Here is a 19,600-nt window from a genome sequence, read left to right as displayed (position 1 = left end):
CAACGATGTAAAAAAAAATCTGCAAATTCAAATATACCACTCCCACTGCTTCTCTTTTGTGGATGCATCAACTAACACAAACTCCAAAGGTTTCTCAACGATGATTTCATGTTTCTAAATCTAAGCTGACTCTGCCAAATCACACCATGATTTCCCAAGTGTCGAGTTATAAACTTTCTCACACTAAGTTCTAATATTTTCCTCAGACGTGACATTAACGTACCCGTTTTTGTTTTTGTTTCCCTCCCACTCCAGTTTTAAATATTTAGGATTACAATAGCTACTTTCCAGTCTGCAGGAACCAGAATTTCCAGAGTCCAAAGAATTATTTCTTGTCATTACAACATTTAAAAGACATTTGGATAAGTACATGAATAGGAAAGGTTTGGAGGGATATAGGCCAAGAGCGGGCAGGTGGGACTAAGTTAGTTTGGAATTGGAATAGTCAGCCTGGCCTGGTTGGACCGAAGGGTCTGTTTCGGTCCTGTATGACTCTATTACTCTTTCACTAGCTGTAGTGCCACTTCCCTGAAAACTCTGGGATGGATCTCATTTGGTGCAGGAACTTGCCAACTTTCAATTTAATTCGCTTTTAGAGTAAGTTCACTTTATTAAATCTAATCAAGCACAGTTTCTTATTTTCACCAGTCAGTCCCATAGTATTTCTGGAAGATTTTCGGTACCTTCCATTGTTGAGACAGCACGAAGGTATCACCCTCAGCAGGAGGCAGAGATGGATTTCGTCACTTTGTGAATACATCGGAACACTGCAATTGGGAGATGATTGACGTGACACCCACTCCTGCTCAGAAAGTTCTCGAATCAAAACAGTTCAATGAAACTGTCACTTCCTGGTGACTCACAGCATAGTCCTCTCCCTCGTGCGAGGTTACAGGTTATGCTGAAACAGTTGACACAAAGCTGTGACAATACCATTTTAGAATCCAACTGTCCTCACACTTTGCACCTGGCGTAGGTCCAGGTCGAGGTAAGAAAAATTTTGCGATCAAACTATGTGTAATGAGAAGAGTTGCCAGAAGAGAATTGTAACTGGAAAGGTGTGGATGATGGTTTATTCAGAAACAGCGTTAAGGCAGAACCGAAAACTGGGGATATTGTGAAGGTGGGAGTGGACAGATTTTGTGGTAGACGGAATATTCAGATAGAAATCAACTCAGGACAAAATGGGGTAATCGTGGTTATGGACACTTTTGTATCTCCTCAGATGTTTGTAAGGGAAGGATATGAAATTCATGGAATAAAATGGAGTATTTGATTGAAAGCGAAGACAATAGTTTGGATCTTTGCCAAATATACATGGCGGAGAAAACGATGACGTTGACAACGGGTTAGAGGATTAGTAAATGGGCAGAGATAAACTCACCAGGTACACTAGCAATAGCGTGGATAGGATAGTAACTTGCCTGAACAATCATTAGTACACAGAGACAATCGAGATGTTTTTACCACACTGAAATCTCCATCACCACAACAGCTTCCAATATAAAAACTGGCTCTGGGCACAATTGACCTGAACATACACAAGAAGTACGGATTTCTCTGGATGTTACTCTCGTTCCTCTTATCAGTTAATTATCGTTTACACAATGTAATTCAATAATTTATTTGTAAAGGTGCAAACATCTTATTGCACAATTTGTATGTCTTTTCTTTTTTAGATTTGTTGCAGCATTAGCCGAAAAGTGAACGTTCTGTTTACTGAACAGCCTTGGGAAACTATGTGTCGTTTGCACATTCTCCTTGTGTCTGCGTGGGTTTCCTCCGGGTGCTCCGGTTTCCTCCCACAGTCCAAAGATGTGCAGGTTAGGTGAATTGGGCATGCTAAATTGCCCATCATGTCAGGGGTGAATGTCGGGTAGGGGAATGTCCCTGGGTGGATTAATCTTCGAGGGTCAGTGTGGACTTGTTGGGTCAAAGGGCCTGTTTCCATACTGTAAGGCATCTAAAAAAAATGACCTGTTTATTGGGATTCAAGGGTCAGACACAGTATGTATTTTTCATGGGCTAAGAAACAGAAAGGAATAGAAGACAGTGACGGTGGAGACTGATGACGAGTAAAGTGACATCCCCCCAGTCCCCAAGGTCTTCTCGACAGACAGAATGAAATAAAATGCAGAGAAAGAAACGGAATATATTCGGAAGAAGGAATGGCCAGTGACAATGTAAATAAAACAGGATAATTTGAAATGGAATGGCCGAAAAATGATTGATCTTTGTGCGTGTGTCTGTGTGTGTGTGTGTGTGTGTGTGTGTTTGTGTGTGTGTGTGTGTGTGTGTTTGTGTGTGTGTGTGTTTGTGTGTGTGAGTGTGTGTGTGTGTCTGTGTGATTGTGTGTGTGTCTGTGTGTGTGGGTGTCTGTGTGTGTGTGTGCAGATTGATAAGATTGTTCATATGTGTGCACCATATTCAGAATGAAAAAGAGAAACATAGTTAACAAAAATGATGCATGCGATGTACAACTTTTATAAAACATTAGTATGTTATTTAATCTTCAACTTAGATGTTATGTTCCCCTTCTCTCAACGTACCCTCTGCCTCCTGCCTCTTTCTTGCATTCCCAGACCTCATCTCTAATTCTTATCAGGATGTATGTTATAAATTCCTGCTTCTGGTGTTCCAATTTATTTCAGTTAATCAATTTTCTACCGGGAAACATATACATTGGCCTGCTGGGTTCTGTAAACAGCTGTTGCCTGTCATATTGATGGAGATAAACGTTCTGGCATCAGACCCACATTTCAACATATTAATCTGTTGCACATAACCTGTACAAAGGATCACAGTACACAGCAATTGACAAACCAAATACATAAGTACATCTACTTCTATCAATCATGTAGACTTCCCTATTTTTACATCTCCACGTCCATATTCTCGCTCTCTCTGTCTATCTCGCTCTGTCTTTTGATCTAGTTAATAAATCCTCCAATCGTTCTTCGTGTCCCATGTCTCAAACTTCCCTCCTTCAGTTTACATCTATTGCTCACTTTTGGATGAGATTTCTTATAATTGAATAATGTAACTAAAATACATGAGGGAGGAGCTAGCCAGAGTTAGTTGGAGGGGAGCTGAGCACGAGAAGATGGTGAAGCAGCAAGACAGGGGTTTCTGGAGATAATTCAGCAGCACATCAGAAATTCATCCCAAGTAAAAAGAAAGATATTCAGCGGAAGACAAGGCAGCCATGAGTTATAACGAACTCAGGGACAGCATAAAAGTAAAAGAAAATGCGCACAATGTGGTGAAGATTATTGGGAATCCAGTCGATTACGAAGCCTATAAATTCCAGCAATAACTAATAACAGCAAATGGGAGGAGAAGGTGAAATATGATATTGCGATGGTTAATCATGTAAAAGGATATTGCAAGGGATTTTTAGGTATCTCACAAGGGGAAGACGGAGTGAAGAACAAATAAAGGACTGTTGGAAAATGAAGTTTGAATAGTTATGGGAAGCAAAGAGGAATTGAATATGTACTTTGCATCAGTCTTCACGGTGGAAGACAACAGCAAAATGCCAGAACTTCAAGAGAATCAAGGGAGAGAGGTGAGTATAGTGACCACCAATAAGGAGAAGGTGCTGGGGAAGGTGAAGTTGGATCAATCACCGAGACCACTTGGACTACACCTCGTAGTTCAGAAGAGATATCGAAGGTGATTGTGGAGGCATTGCTGGTGATCTTTCAAGAAACTTTGGAGTGAGGGAGGACTGGTAACTGTAACCACCACGTTTAAGGAGAGACACACACAGAAGACAGGAAGTTATAAATGGTTAGGCAAGTTGAAACCGTTGTATAGAAGGACTTAATGGATCCTTGGGTTTATGAATAGACGTGTGGAGGACAAGAACAAGGACGTTGTGATGTACATTGGACATGGTGTGATTAAGCTACAACATAACAAGAGTTAAATTTTCAATGCCATTGCGAACAGCAGATTTGAAAGTACGGTTGAAACAAAGTAAATCAGTTCGAAGCAGACAGGAACATTAGGGACAAAGATATTGTTTCCTTGACCCTATAGTGAGAATGTTGAGATCAGCTTGTCAGTAAACAGATTTTAAAAATGTATAAAAAACGCACAATAAAATCTGTTGCTGCGGAGCTCTCAACGTATGCCAATACATATGAAGCTGAAAAAGCGCAGCAGGTCATACAGCATCCTAGGAACAGGAACATCAACGTTTCAGGCTGAAATACTTCATCAGGATTGAGGTGTGGGAGGGGAGCTGGGAAGTAAATAGAAGGAGGGACGTAAGGCTGGAAGAAGGGTAGGTGAGATGGCGATAGGGAATGAAAGTAGGGGGATATTGTGATTGGGCAGTGGGAAGGGTGCAGCGGATATGCAAATGGACAGCTTAGGCTGGTCAGGGAAGGTGGACATAGGATGAGGCTGTGGGTGGAGAGAGTTTGAAACCGGTGAAATCAATATTGATATCATTGAGCTGCAAGCTCTCCCGCTGAAATATCAGGTTTGTTCTCCAGTTTCTGTTTGGCCTCACTCTGACATAGGAGGAGGCCAAGGATGAATCTGTCGCGGGATGAGCACGGAGTGGGGGATGTGGGGGAGTAATTGAAATAGATGGCAACTGGAATGTTGGGTTGGTTAATGCGTGCAGACAATGGATGTTCCATGAATATTTCCCTTAGTTTCCCTTTTCCTCTAGCTGACACAGAGGAGACCACATCGGGATTTAGAGACGAGCTTGGGGGTTGGGGGTTGCAAGATCAGGCTTTGCTGATGCAGCATCAGTGGTCTGCATGCAACAACCAACCAGAATTTCCAGTTACCATCCATTTTAGTTCCTCCCCCAATTCCCCCTCCAACCCCTCCGGCGACATGCCCGTCCTTAGCCTGTCCACTGCCAGTGGAGCACAACCTGAGAGATTACCATTGGAGCTGATACCCCAATGGCCTCAATATTGACTGCAGCAGCAAAACGTCCTTCCATCTACAGCCTTATCCCATGTCCCTTCTCCCTGACCAGATCCACCTACCCATCTTCTGACTCACATATCTGCTCCAATCTTCCCACTGACCAATCACAATAACCTCATACCTGCATGTACCTACCACCATCATACCTACCCTTCGATTTTCGATATCCCATCACTCCATTTCTGGGCTCCCCTCCACCTCACCAGTCCTGGCGAAATGTCCAAGATCAAGATATTGCATTTTTTCTCCTCTGATTCTGTCTGGTCTGCTGTGTTTATCCAGCTCCAAGTTTATTAACTCTGTCCTCCCGCACCTGTAGTATTTACTCTCTCCAAGTTGTGGGACTATGTAGTCTACATGTAAGAAGAAATAAATTTCGACATTTGCAACGATCGCTGACTCATTTTTCATTTCTTAATAACCTAACACACACATTCCAGATGAAGCAGCATTTCACTTGTACTCTTTCAATCCAATCTCCTTTCATTGCTGCTCACAATGCAGTCTCCTTTTCATTGGGGAGACCAAACAGAGACTGCATTGAGGAACACTCCCACTCTGTCTGTAGGAATATCCCTGACCATCTCATTGTTTCCCATTTCAGTAACCTACGTTAGTCTCATGCTAACATTTCGGTCCTGGGCTGCTGCAAGGTTCCAATGAATTACAACCCGAGCTCGAGTCACACCTCACTTTACATTTTAGTACATTACAGCCTGAAGGAGTTAATATTCAATTCCATACTTCAACAGCCTGATCCCATTATGAATGTTCTCCAATCTTCATTCCTTTCAGCAACTGGTCTCCCAAAGGACTTGCCCTGCTTGTGAATCGTTTATCTTGAACTCAATTTAGGAACCCATTTCTTCCCTTCACAATCTAATTTTTATTCATTTTTACATTTGATTCTCTTTTACGGCAACCAAAAGTCCATTTGTCAGTGGCATTGCGCCTCCACACCGTCTAATTCCTGTCACCCCTCCTTTACCTTTGTCAAGATATTAAAAAGCTCATTTTCCACTCCTTTTCTGTTCTGCAGAAATGTCACAATGGACTTGAAACGCTTACTCTGTTTCTCTGTCTCTGCAGATGCTACCAGATCTGCTGTGTTTCTCCAGAAATGAACAAAACACATTTTCATGTAAACAAATAACTGTGGATACTGGAATCTGAAACCAGATCAACAAAAAGAAATTGAGCCTTGAAGAATGATGACTGGACCCAAATGATTAACTCTAATTTCACTCCACTAATACTGCCAGACGTGCTTAACTTCTCCAGCAATTTCTGGTTTTTCAACACGTTTCAAAGGCATATGTCAACGTTGATAAAATCTCCTGTCCAACCTGGAGTGCTATATACCGGGAAGTGAAAGAATGCGTCTCGGTGTGAACTGGGGGACAGGTAGCAGAACTGTATTGGAGATATTACAGCTCAAACTGTGTATTCCATGTGGTGCTGTAGACCACAGCAACAGCAAAAGCAGAATTATATTTAAACATAATCAGTAACTTTTTGCCCGTGATCATCCCTCAGTCTACCATTACCATCAAACTGACCTATGGTTCAGTGACGAGTGTGGGTAAAAATGCCAGTGTCAGAATCATGTCTACCCCTAAAACTGATGGCGAACCAGAAAGCTACTGCACTTGACTAGTTACATTCCAAACAGTGGAACTAACATCTGATGGCGAGGGGGATGATCCCAAGGCTAACTGATCAGATCGAAGCCAAGCAGTCCTGCCACATACAGTCATAAACGGTTTAAGCAACTCACTTCAGGAGAGGGTCAGACAGATGCCCCCATCCTAACTAATGGAACAGCCCTGCGCATCAGTGCAAATTACAAGGATGTCGTGTCTACACCACACTCAGCCAGCAGTGTTGTGTCTACGATCCTCCTCACCTCGTCAGTATGCCCACAGAATCACAGGTAAACAATCTGATTCACTCTATGTGATATGAGGAAACATATGAACACAGTAGATATGACACAGGCAATGTACAATAAGCCGTGTCCCTGGGGAAGCTGTTTCATTCCAGTTCCAATTCTGGCATCCATCTAGAAATGTGGAAAATCACTATGACAAGTCCCTTAAGAGGAGATTTATTACGGTATGACCAATATCACCTCCTCCATTCCATCACGGCAGTCAAATTGGTGGGAGTTCTATCCTGATCACATTGGTTTCCGATAGGTCCCCATGTGGAGATGGTGCTGGTCTGGAAATGTCACTGGATTACTAATCCAGACCAGGGTAATGCTTTTGCAGCTGGTGGAAGTTAAAAACAATTTTTAAATATCGGGATCTAAAATCTGGTGTCAGTAATAGTGATCTTGTGTCCAATGTTGATTCTAAACTTCGATCTCCGTCCCCAACGTACTTTCAGGAAGTGAATCTCCCCTGTTTTCCTTGTCTGGCCGAAAAGTGACTCCAGACACACAGACATGTGATGATATTTTCAATGGTCTCGGAAACAGCCAAGCAAGACACTCAATTATATCAAACTGCTCCGTGGTCTTAAAGGATAAAACCAGGCAGAACACCCGTCACCAGAAACGTTTTCAGAAAAGGGAATGGGAAACACAGTCCTGTCAACCCTGCAGAGACCTCCTTCCTAACATCTGAGAGTGTGTAATAACATTTACAGAACTACCCCACAGACTGCACAGAAACATCAGAAAAAGAGTAGGTTAAAACTTTGTGCCAGGGCCTTGTGTGCTTTTTGTCCAACAGCAGCCTGTGATGCAACTTATCCAGACCTGGCCATCAGTCCAATTTTGTACCAGCCAAAGCCTCCAATCCCTGCTCGCATCTTATATCAGTCTGGTCATTAGCTCTCCAATCCATCATCTTGAATTCTGTCCCTGCATCTTCCTTCTCCCAAGTAAAACAGATATGGAGCTCTCATGTAACAACCGCGTGGGCGGCACGATGGCACAGTGGTTAGCACTGCTGCCTCAAGGCGCCAGAGACCCAGGTTCAATTCCCGACTCAGGGGACTGACTGTGAGGAGTTTGCACGTTCTCCCCGTGTCTGCGTGGGTTTCCTCCAGGTGCTCCGGTTTCCTCCCACAGTCCAAAGATGTGCAGGTTAGGTGAATTGGTCATGCTAAATTGCCCGTAGTGTTACGTAAAGGGGTAAATGTTCGGGAATGGGTGGGTTACGCTTCGGCGGGTCGGTGTGGACTTGTTGGCCCGAAGGGCCTGTTTCCACACTGTAAGTAATCTAATCAATGCTCTCCAGGTGCGCACACAGTGCTCCCTTGGTCTCTAATGGGCTCCAGTTATTTTGTGTTTATTCTGTTATGATTGATATACGTGGAGAACATCTTGGGATTCTCCCTAACCTTGCCTGGCAACACTTCACCATGCCCCTGTGTCAGTCCGTCTCCCTGTGTGAACTTTCTAAACTTCACTGCGATCTCCTTTCATTTTGTCAATCACTGGAGAACACAAAGTGAGTTTCACTTTCAGTTAATCTTGCCTCTAATAAGATTGGCATGAAAGTAACTGTTTATTTTCTCTGTAATTTACAAGTTCTCTGCAAGAAATTATCTTGTGTGAATTCCCCATTCCACACATGCCCTTGCCTTCACTTTCCCATCAAATATCGAGAGAAACGTTTGGTCATCCTAATGTTTCTTTTTAGTTTGCATTTTTTTTAAAATTTCATTATCAGTTCATTGTTCCTCAAATGTCTCTGAATCCATGGCTTACAACAATATTTGGCATTTTTCTGAGCTGCTTCCTTTGATCTAATTCAATCTTTAACTTCTTTTTGTGAACTATTGTTAAGTCACCTTATCCCTTTGTTGTTTGAACTGTGGTGGGCATGTGTGCATTGTACATTTTAAAGTGTTTATTGAAACAACAACCATTGTCTGTCTTCCAATAAATCGTTTTCATATACTTCTCCAATTCACTGATGCTAATTTGCCCCTCATACTTTCGTGAATTGCATGACTCAGGTTTATAACCACAATTTCAAAAACAACTGTTTTGTATTCAGACGTCATATAAAATTCAATATATTGTTAATACAAATCCCGAAACCTCCTTTTCAGCAGGGTTTTCAATTGGCTCTTCTGATCACGCAACATCAATTTCAAAACAGCCTCACCTCTACCTCAGTGCTCAACATACTATTAAAGGAAACCACTTAAAATACGCTAATGAAATCCATTTTCCCCGCATTGTTATTCACGTGGGGTACCACGGTTTAGATGTAGCTTGAAAATGTTCATTATTACTGCAGTACCCACAAACCTGGATTATCTAATTTCCTGTTATATAACATACCCAACATTTGTATTGCAACTTTCACTTTGACATATAACTTCCATCAATCTTTGCTTCTCCTTGCTGTTTCTAAGCTTCACCTTATTAGATTCTGTGGAATCTGAGCGATGTGGCCTCTTGGAAGATTAATGGTAGATTCAGTTGAGTTATTTGGTGAAGCCTATTTGGAAGTTGAGATAATCTCGTCACGTCATTCATTCTTCTCAAGTGTTATTATGACATTTTCACCAGATCTCCCGCTATGCTGCTGGAGTAGAGAAGGACAATGATCTTTCAACAATGCTATGCATTCCCCAGACAGCTGAGTGTGCTCTAACCTGGCTTGGAACCTTACAGCAGACTGGTAAAGTGTTACTGATGCTGCACAGGATCTTAATCAGATCACATCTGGAGTAGTGTGCACAGATTTAGTCTCCTCACTGAAGAAAGGATATTGCTATATTGGAAGCAGATCAGAGATGCTTCCTCCAACTGATTCCTGCAATGAAGCGGTTAACTTACATGGAGAGGATTATCAGGTTGATCAATACGCATGAGAGTTTACAAGAAAGAAAAGTGGCCTTATTTCTAAGGAGAACACCAGAAAGAGTCAGCAACCGAAGCCAATTACATAGCCAATTCCATTTCTCCAGCCTGTAACACAGGAATAGCAGAAGGGTATTCAGGAATTCGACCCTGTTACACCAGAAAAGGACAAGGTTATTCAGCCCCTGAATCCTGTTATACAGTTAAAGGAGGGGGGCAATCAGCCCCTCGAGTCTGTGGCACTGCACGCAGAGTAGGCCAGGAGGCACCAGTATCCTGTTATGCAGCAACTGGATCAGTCCATTTAGCCTCCTCAAGTCTCTAACACAGGAACTGAAATAGATTGGTCCACTAGAATAACAGGAAGCAATTCAGCACGAGAATTAAAGAAGGAGATCAAATTATTTGAGACTTGTTACGGGAAGGTGGAGGTAATTCACCCATGAGTCTGTTGTATGTGAAAAAAAGAAGACAAATCACTCCTTCGATCCCATTTCAGGGATGCAGGAGGTGATTGTTCAGTATCTCCAGCCTGTTGTGAAGGAATATGAAGAGACCCTTAAGCCCCTCAAAATGTTGCACAGCAACAGGAAAATTCCAAAATCCCTCAGGCTTCTGACGTATTATCAGGAAGAGGAGAAGCAGATTTTGAAGCTGTAAATCAGGACATTCCGGCCATCGAGACTATAATGTAGAAACACCATGGCGACATTCAGCCCATTGAGCGCATAAGCCAGGAACTGAGTGAATCCATTCAGACACTCATGCCTATTACACAGCGATTGGAGCAGATCTTTTAAAGCTTTTTAACTTTACAGAGGAACACGGAAAGGGAACGTAGAGTGTACAGAAAAGTTAGGAATTAAGATAATCATCTTCACTTGTCAATACAAGTTTGTGAGCAAACTGTTGGGAATTAAGGGAAATTGTGAAACTCCATAATTAATTAATTACTAACAGCTGATTTGCAAAGTAAAACCAGAATACATCAGAATCAGCATTTTTTAAGCATTTGTTTGCTCGAATTCTTTAAAGATGTGACTAGCAATGTAGCCAATAGGGATCCTGGAGAAGTAACGTACCTGGACTTTGGAAAGGCATTGATTAAACGCTGCACAAAATATTAAGCTGTAAAATAAGAGTACATGGGTTTGGGAATATAGAGGGCTGGTGAGCCAACAAAATGCAGAGAGATGGAATAGTTGTTTCGTTTGTGGTTGGCAATTTTTGTGGTTGCATAGAGTTCAGACCACATGACCCAAAAAATTACCATCCATTGTATTACTTGGATGAGCGGAGAGAAAAGACTACAGCCACATTTTCAGCTGACACTAAAACAAGTGGAAAAGCAGGTTGATGTAAATGAACATGTAGAAAATTTACAAATGGACATGAATAGTTTAGATGGATGTGCCAACACCTGGCAGCTAAAATTTAAAGTGGATAATATGGGATTAACCATTTTGATCAGAGGAATCCAACATGTTATGGAAATGGAGAGCAACTTCAGAGTGCTTACGTGCAGAGGCATCTGGGTGTCCTTGTGCAGACCACAGAAAACTCACATGCAGGTACAGCAATGAATGAGAAAAGCAAGTGCAATTTCAGCATTTACTTGTAAAAGAATAGAGTATAAAGGGAGGGAAGAATTACTGTAACTCTGCAAAGTATTAGTGAGACGGTAACTGACGTACTGTGTTCAGGTTGTTGTCCTGACTGCAGGAGGGATGTTGTTACAACGAAGGCAGTTCAGAACAAGTTCATTAGATTGATGCCAGAGATAGGTTTGTCTTTTGAAGCGAGTTTGAGCAGTTCAGGTCGATGCTCTCTCGGTTTAAAAGAATGAGTGGAGACCTTATTGAGGCCGGGAGGATGTTAAAGGTGATTGACAGTGTCGGTGTGGAGTGGATATTTCCTCATCTGGGGCAAACTAGAACAAGAGATCATAGTTTCAGGGTTAGGCAGAGCAGATTTAAAACGGGGTGAGGAGAACTTACTTCTCTCAACGGGTTGTGAGTCTGTGTAACTCACTGCCCCAGTGTGCAGGGGATGCTGGGACATTGAGTAAATGAAGGATATGGAGAGCAGTCAGGGAAATGGAACTGAGCCGGCGATGACATCAGCCATGATTGTAATCAATGGCGGAACAGGTTTGAGGAGCTGGATTGTTCCTCTTTCTCATTCAGCCCTTCGACTGTGCTCCACAGGAACGGGGGAGGACTGGTTATCTATCAGGAAGCAGGCACTCTGGATAAATCAGTCTTAACCAGTTTGACAGAACATAACCAGTGGAGTCATACAGTGACCAGTGCTGGGTCCTCAACTGTTTACAATTGATATCAGTGATCAGGACGGTAGAACAATGTACTGCTACTAAGTTTGGTGACGACACTAAGGTAAACAAGACATTAAATTATCAAGAGAATGTGGACAGTCTGCGAATTGATATGGACAGGTAAAGTCAATGAATAATACTTTCCAAGTGGAATATAACAGAATGTATAACCTGCCAGCTTTTTCAGGAAGAATGGAAGGCAGTTACGGAAATGGAGAGGGATTACTCACCATAGAGATACAGTGTGTTCTGGAGGGTTTACTCTAACCCAATCAGACATGGGAAGTGTTGCTCCATCTCCCTGATGGTCTGCTCCCTGACATTCCCAGTGGTCCTATTGCTCTCAGTACACAGGGGATACTTTGATGTGGTTGGTTGACGTTAGGGACGTTGTTTTGACCCGTGTATCAAGTGCTGAGAGCCCATCATTTCTTTCCGAATGGAGACCCAAATACAATGGCTGACTGCTTCTGAATGAAGATGCAGTGGCTGCTGCCAGGACAGTGAGTATTCACCAACATGATGCACTGTGCATGGGCACACTGTAACATTAATGGATTGAGAGCTCCTTCAGTTCCTCCAGCTCTCCTCATTAACATGGGGATCCCACAGAGCCATGTACATCATCGGGAGTCCTGCTATACTGAGAAAACTTGGATACACCTGGCAGAGAAAACATTCACCTTCATCCACAACATATATCCCCGGTCTCTAAATGGTGGCATTGATGTTGAGATTAGATTACTTACAGTGTGGAAACAGGTCCTTTGACCCAACAAGTCCACGCCGACCCGCCGAAGCGCAAACCACCCAGACCCATCCCCCTACATTTACCCCTTCACGTAACTCTACGGGCAATTTAGCTTGGCTAATTCACCTAACCTGCACATTTTTGGACGAAGAGAGGAAACCGGAGCACCCGGAGGAAACCCACGCAGACACGGGGAGAATGTGCAAACTCCACACAGTCGCCTGAGGCGGGAATTGAACGTTGGTCTCTAGCGCTGTGAGGCAGCAGTGCTAACCACTGTGCCACCATGCCGCCGGGACATGATGCATATGTCACCCACTCCGGTCTGGAACGTTCTAGATTATAGAAGCAGAATGAAACAGTGACCCTAACAGCCACTGGCAGCACCGTCCTCCCACTGGTGTGAAGCTGCAGGTCGTGTTGAAGGAGATGACACCGCTCTGTGACCAGCTCCTTGTTCAGTCAGGGCCCCTCACACTCACCTTCAGAGTTAAGTGGAGCTTGGCAAGCTGTTCCTGGAAAACTCGGGATGGATCCAGCAGGTCCCTTTCCGCAGACACATTCACTCCGTCATTTCAGAGCTTCCCCTCTCTGCAGCCTCTGCTCCATTTAGCGTTCATGTGACAGACCCAGATGATGTAACTACAGTCCACATGCTCCATCCAGAAGTGGGTCACCAAATCCTCAGGTCTCCATGAATGTCTGAGGCAGCTCACAGCGCAACCTCCAGAAAACCTTCCCCAGCACCTCCACTAACTTTTCAATAGCAGGAGACAATCAGAAGCCCCTCAGCTACAAGTGTTATGGACCTGACCAGACCCCGTCAAAATATTTTAAGCAGGTAGCCTAGACGTTTTCTTATTTTCAATGTAGATATTAACTGTGCGTTCCAGATGTGTTGCAACTGGTCACCCCACTCAACGTTAAGCAAAATGCAATCCATTCAAAAGCTCCAGTTAAGACACAATCAAAGAGAAGAACAATTTGGGATAGCTTCTCTCCTGGAAAACCTATGCTACCATTAGATACAGTGCCTTCTACTAATTAATTGCAATAATACCGGGACATCCCATAAACACACCCCTTGGTAAAAAGGTAAATTCAAACACAGAATCTTATGTACGGTTCTTCAATCCAGGAGGAAGCAACTTTAAGAGAGTTTTCAGAGAGAATAGCAGATGGGGATCATGTAGTGGAACATGTAGGGGATCCAAGCAGCTTCTGAATGCTGCAGCTAAAAACAAAACGAGAAAACCTTGTCTTGGAGTGAGTGCTGGCCACTGCCCTTCCATTGTTACCAACGTTTTAATAAAACCTAAACACCTTCTCAGGTATTTACTTAGCTATTTTCAGGTGGTAGTTCGGCATCTCTGCCTTTAAGACCTCTCCGCAAAAGAAAACGAGAAAATAACCGTTTTAAAGTGAAAAAAACCCCATCAATATTCAAAGGTGGCCTCATTTTATATCCTTAATTCTTACTGTTTTATGAGATTGCACTACATACATATTACATTGACACAAAGCATGCAAACATTCACAACTCTATTCTATTTCAGTCAGTTTACCTCTGCCACGGAACGCCTCTGTTTTTCTTCATCTCAGTCTTGACAACTTATCAGCAAGTACGGGTTCTCGTCCGGTCACCTGTTTAACTTCCAAATTGAATGGCAACAATCATAACCTCTATCTGAACAGACTGGACGTTCTCTCCCTAAATTTGTCCAAAAACGTTCAGGCTTTATGATCAGTATATATATTTGTCTTGACACGCTATTGGCAACTTAAATGCTGAAACGTTGTAACGTCAACACCAAGCTCAAGGTCACCTTCCCAGTTGTGAAATATTTCACAATTGATGGTGTCACCGGACACTCTAACCACACGTTACATAATGGAGCCCTTCTCATCTCTATCATCGTCTATCTCAATGACATATCTCATCATGTCTCAGCTTAAAGGATTTACATGTTTCTGCACCTCTTAATGCTGTAACCTCTTTAACTTCTACTCCTGGCCTATGCCACTAAACCTTACAAACAGGTATATATTTTAAGATCTTGCACATTCTTCACAGGCCCTCCCAGAAGCCAAACTTTGATTTATGGACCAACTGATAATCATCAGCTATTTCAGATTATAATCATGCCATTTTAACACTCTGCCCTTCCCCACGAGTTCTCATGGCTGCAGAAAGTGAGTTGTTGAACTCCATAAAAGTAAAAATCTCCCTAAGAGTGTCATAGGTTGCTCTGTTTTTAATACCCTGACTCAGCTTTCAAAATTACTTTGTTTAATCCTTTCAAACTCAATGTATATTTAACCAGGGACGCTATTTTACATTCGAAAACACTATCTGTTGTTTCTGGCCCAAGCTCACATGACTTCAGATGTCTTTCTTCACCTCCTCATTCCTCTTCCGATAGGAATGCAAATACCTCACTCCTTACGCCGACCAGCTTTGTTTGGATCAAGTAAACCCACATGGCCAGTGGCCACTCATCCGTATAGTCACTTTCTCAAATGAAATTGAGAAGACTTCTCACCAAATCCTTCCCACCAAATTCATACAATGCCTGTACATAGTTGAAAAGATCCCCATCAGGCCTTTGGCTACAATAGATTTGCTCATCCTCACTATCCTCCTCATCCAGCCTACCATTTCCCTTCATCTCCACCCTGCTTAGTCGCCTTTCCTCTCAAATTGCGACCAATTGAAGTTGGAAATCTCGCTATCTGCTTTACATCTTTATTTTTCTGTCTTTCTTCTTCCTTTCGGTTTCTTTAAATTCTACTTTTAATCTTATTTCAACTGTTTCAATTCCTTTTCGTGTTCAGACTGCCTCATCTGCATTTGACTTCTAGCCAGTTCCAAAGATTCTGATGTTGTTTCCACGAAAATTTGAATGCCAAAATACAGCTGTAATTATCTCTCCTTTTCTCACAGACAAACACATACCCAACTCCAGCTTGTCTGCCAATTCTAACAGCTTTGCCTTGCTTACCCTTTGTAAAATCTCCAACTTCACTTCTTCCACACCCAGAGGACTCTTACAGACAGAAATAGCCACTACTACACAAGACACTGTACAAACCAAACGAATTAAACACCCAGACCAAAAGACGCTGCTTTGAGCCTAACAAACTCCCTGTGCACATTCTCGCCTTCCCTGTGTGGGTTTTCTCCAGGTGCTCCCTTTTCCTGCCACAGCCAAACCATATGCAGGTAAGTCGAAATGGCCATGTTAAATTTCCTGTACTGTTCAGTGATGTGTAGGTTATTTGCACCAGTCTGGGGTAAATATGGAGTAATAGGGGAGGGGAATTTATCTGGGTAGTTTACTCTTCGGAGGGTTGATGTGAACTTGTTGGGCCAAATGGCCTGCTTCCACTCTGTAGGGTTTCTAATCCTGAACCCCCCAATTTGGAAATATCGATTTCGAACCGGGCAAGTATCCCCAGTTTGCTATGGACCAGAGCAGAATGCCTGGTCGCCAACCTTGCTTTATGTTAGATTCTCAACAGTATGGAAACAGGTCCGAAGGCCCAACAAGTCCACACCAAAGACCAATCACCCAATCCCACTCCCCTAGTTAACCCTGACTAATGCACCTAACATTATGGGTATTTGGCATGGCCAATTCACCTGACCTGCACATCCTTGGATTGTGGGAGGAAACCAGAGCACCCAAAGGAAACCCATGCAGACACAGGGAGAATGTGTAAACTCCACACAGTTGTAAGCAGGAATTGAACTTGGCTCCCTGAGTCAGCAGTGCTAACCATTAAGCCACAGTTTCGCCCCACTACTTTATAGTAAAGACAGATGTGAAATGGGTGTTCCAGATGAGATGCGGTTGGTCAAACCACTCAACATTAAGCAAAACACAATTTATTTAAACACTCTAATAAAAATATGTACAAAAGAAGAGAAGTTTAGAATAACTTAACTATTGGAAACCTTAACAGAATAATAGATACAGTATCATCTACTAATGAACTGTTCCAATGTACTAACATCCCATAAACTCATCTCTTGGCAAAAAGACACATCCAAGGCCAATCAGTCTTGCACGCAGTTCTCCAATCCAGGAGGAAACATAAACAAGACAGATTTCAGAGAGAATAGCAGTGAGGGATCATTTCCTGAAGTATCCAACCTACCTCCGACTGCAAGCACCTGGTGACTGTTATAGCTCAGAAAAACTGGAAAGCCTGATCTGTGAGAGCTGGCCATTGTTATCAATATGTATTTTTAAAAACCCTAAAAGCCTCCTAAGTTATTTACTTCAGCCAGTTGCAGCATACAGTTCGGCTTTTAAAATATCTCTTTAAAGAAAATGAGACAATAGCCTTTTTTATAAGTGACAGCGTTGTCAGAGACGTTAGATAGCTGGTCCTTTTCAATAATACTCAAGGGGCTTCCTCGTGTTACTGACCACACGATGAACTCAGAGGGACAAACACAGACGTCAGACATTCAGTGGACAGGCACAGACCATCTTTCAAAGACATGAGTGAAAGCTGCTGAATCCCCTCTCCAACAGGGAGCACAACAGAGGACACACCGGGAAGTGAACAACAGCCCGATACACACCCCCACCCCCGACATGGAGCACCACATGGAACATACTGGGAAGTGAACAACAGCCCAAAACACACAATTGCACTGTTTCTGAGCTCCACAATGCCAGCACTCGTTACACTAGGGAAGCAAAAACCAAGGCCAGGGAAAGATACAGAGGGACAGAAAGATTCACATTAGAGACAGAAACAGACAATTCATTAACTGAGAAATGTTGTGGAAATAATGAGAAAAAGACTGGGGATTGGGATTAACTCATTAGAGAGCAAGGTTACAATAATGAGAACATTGAATAAAGGTATTTTCAGATGAGCTGAAATGGTTTGTTTCATCAAATTCTAAATTTGCTTCACAGAACACTTCACACAACATAAACTGGGAGAAGATGACAGACTAACACGGAGAGTTGTGCAGGCCATGCTGGGGTACTAATCAGTAAACTGGATTATCTGCCCAGCATGAGGAGTATTGCTCACCTTTACTATCATGTAGGAATGATACGCACACCAAATACACACAGCAGGGAAAGATTTCTATCTCCATTGGACCAGTATATGGTGTGTGCGCGTGTGTGTGTGTGTGTGGGGGGGGGGGGGGGGGGATGGTTGGGGAGGAGTGGGGGGTTGTGGTGTTGGGGTGGTTGTATGTGAAAATTATTGCATGAGAGAAGATACACTTAAAGGAAACCAGGTTAAATATGAATCCCTGGCAAGGATTGGGATAATCGACACAGAGAGACCGAGGGAAGTTTCATGGACAGATAAGTTAAACTGCTTCAGAATGTAAAAAAAAATACATTGCCAGACACCATAACGATATAGCTCACCGTGCAGAGAAATATCAGATGGACGGAATTTTGGTGTGAGTTCGAATCAGATTTCTTTCTGCAGGTTTCAACCCGAGAGTGTCAGCAGGACATTGTTGTAATCATTAAATCAATATTTCACAGCTCAATGTTCAAACAGCAGATGGGTTAAGCCAGTGAAGTATATTCTGGAGCAGCGAGTAGTTAAAATTTATATTGGTCAGGGCATGGTGTCAGGAATCAGCTCATGTCCAAAGGGATCACCAATCTTGTGATTTGTCTGTTTCAATCACCACCTGCAAGTTCCCCTCTAAGCCACTCACGACCCTGGCTTGGAAATATACCGCTGTTCCTTCACAATCGTTGGGGCAGAATCCTGGAATTCCCTCCCTAACGGCATTATGGGTCAACCCACAGCAAGTGGACTGCAGCGTTCAAGAGGCCAGCTAATCATCACCTTCTCAAGAGCAAATAGGAATGGGCTATTAATGCTGGACAGCCAGCGAGGCCCAAACCCCACCAATATATATATATTCGCTACTGATGGGATGGAGTTCCAGGAAGGAAACAGAGTTTGTAAACATAATAGAGGACAATGACATGCACGCTCCCAATACTTAAATAACAAGGACAGTGAGACAATGGTTCACATATGAAACTGAATAGATCAACACAGAGACCCATGAGTAACACTGCCAGAATCAAAAAGGGAGAAAGTAATTGAACAAGTTCACTGGTGCCGTTAGTCGTGATGTGCAGAGTGAATATATGGATTCAGGGTCTTAACATGAATAATAATAGTGGCAAGGAGTGAAGACTACATGAAATAACAGTAATGCAGTCATAACTAGTTTACAGAAACATATCTGGATGGTGAGACTTACCAGGGACACCGACGGTAGAGAGGAGAGGATAATAAAAATATTGAATAATGAGAAGAGCATAATAGATCTGCAAATTCAATGAAAACCTATCATAATATGTAGAAGATACCAAACATAATCGGATAAATCCCTGTCCATTGTTCTGACATTCCAGTACAACCTTCTCAGATTCTGATCCGTTATTGGTACATTCATGTCTAACGTTCTCAGATTATGATCTCTCCTCCCCTTCTCCATCTGGAGCTGCTGGTCCCTGTTAGTGCTGTCGGTGATTATCAAACTCATACTATGGGATAACACATTAAACGAAACCCATATATCATTAAGAGATGGGAACTTCCCACTGGAATAATTAAAATGTATGACGACTGACATTAATCACAGTCACCGAACAAGCAGTGTCAGTTAACCCCTTCCTTACATATCATTCCATATCATAATAAAAGTGATTATTTA

The sequence above is a fragment of the Chiloscyllium plagiosum genome, unplaced genomic scaffold (assembly GCF_037043375.1).
Source record: "Chiloscyllium plagiosum isolate Xiang-an unplaced genomic scaffold, Cpla_swu_hap1 HiC_scaffold_46, whole genome shotgun sequence".
NCBI classification, from domain to species: domain Eukaryota; kingdom Metazoa; phylum Chordata; class Chondrichthyes; order Orectolobiformes; family Hemiscylliidae; genus Chiloscyllium; species Chiloscyllium plagiosum.
This window is presented reverse-complemented; position numbering follows the sequence as displayed.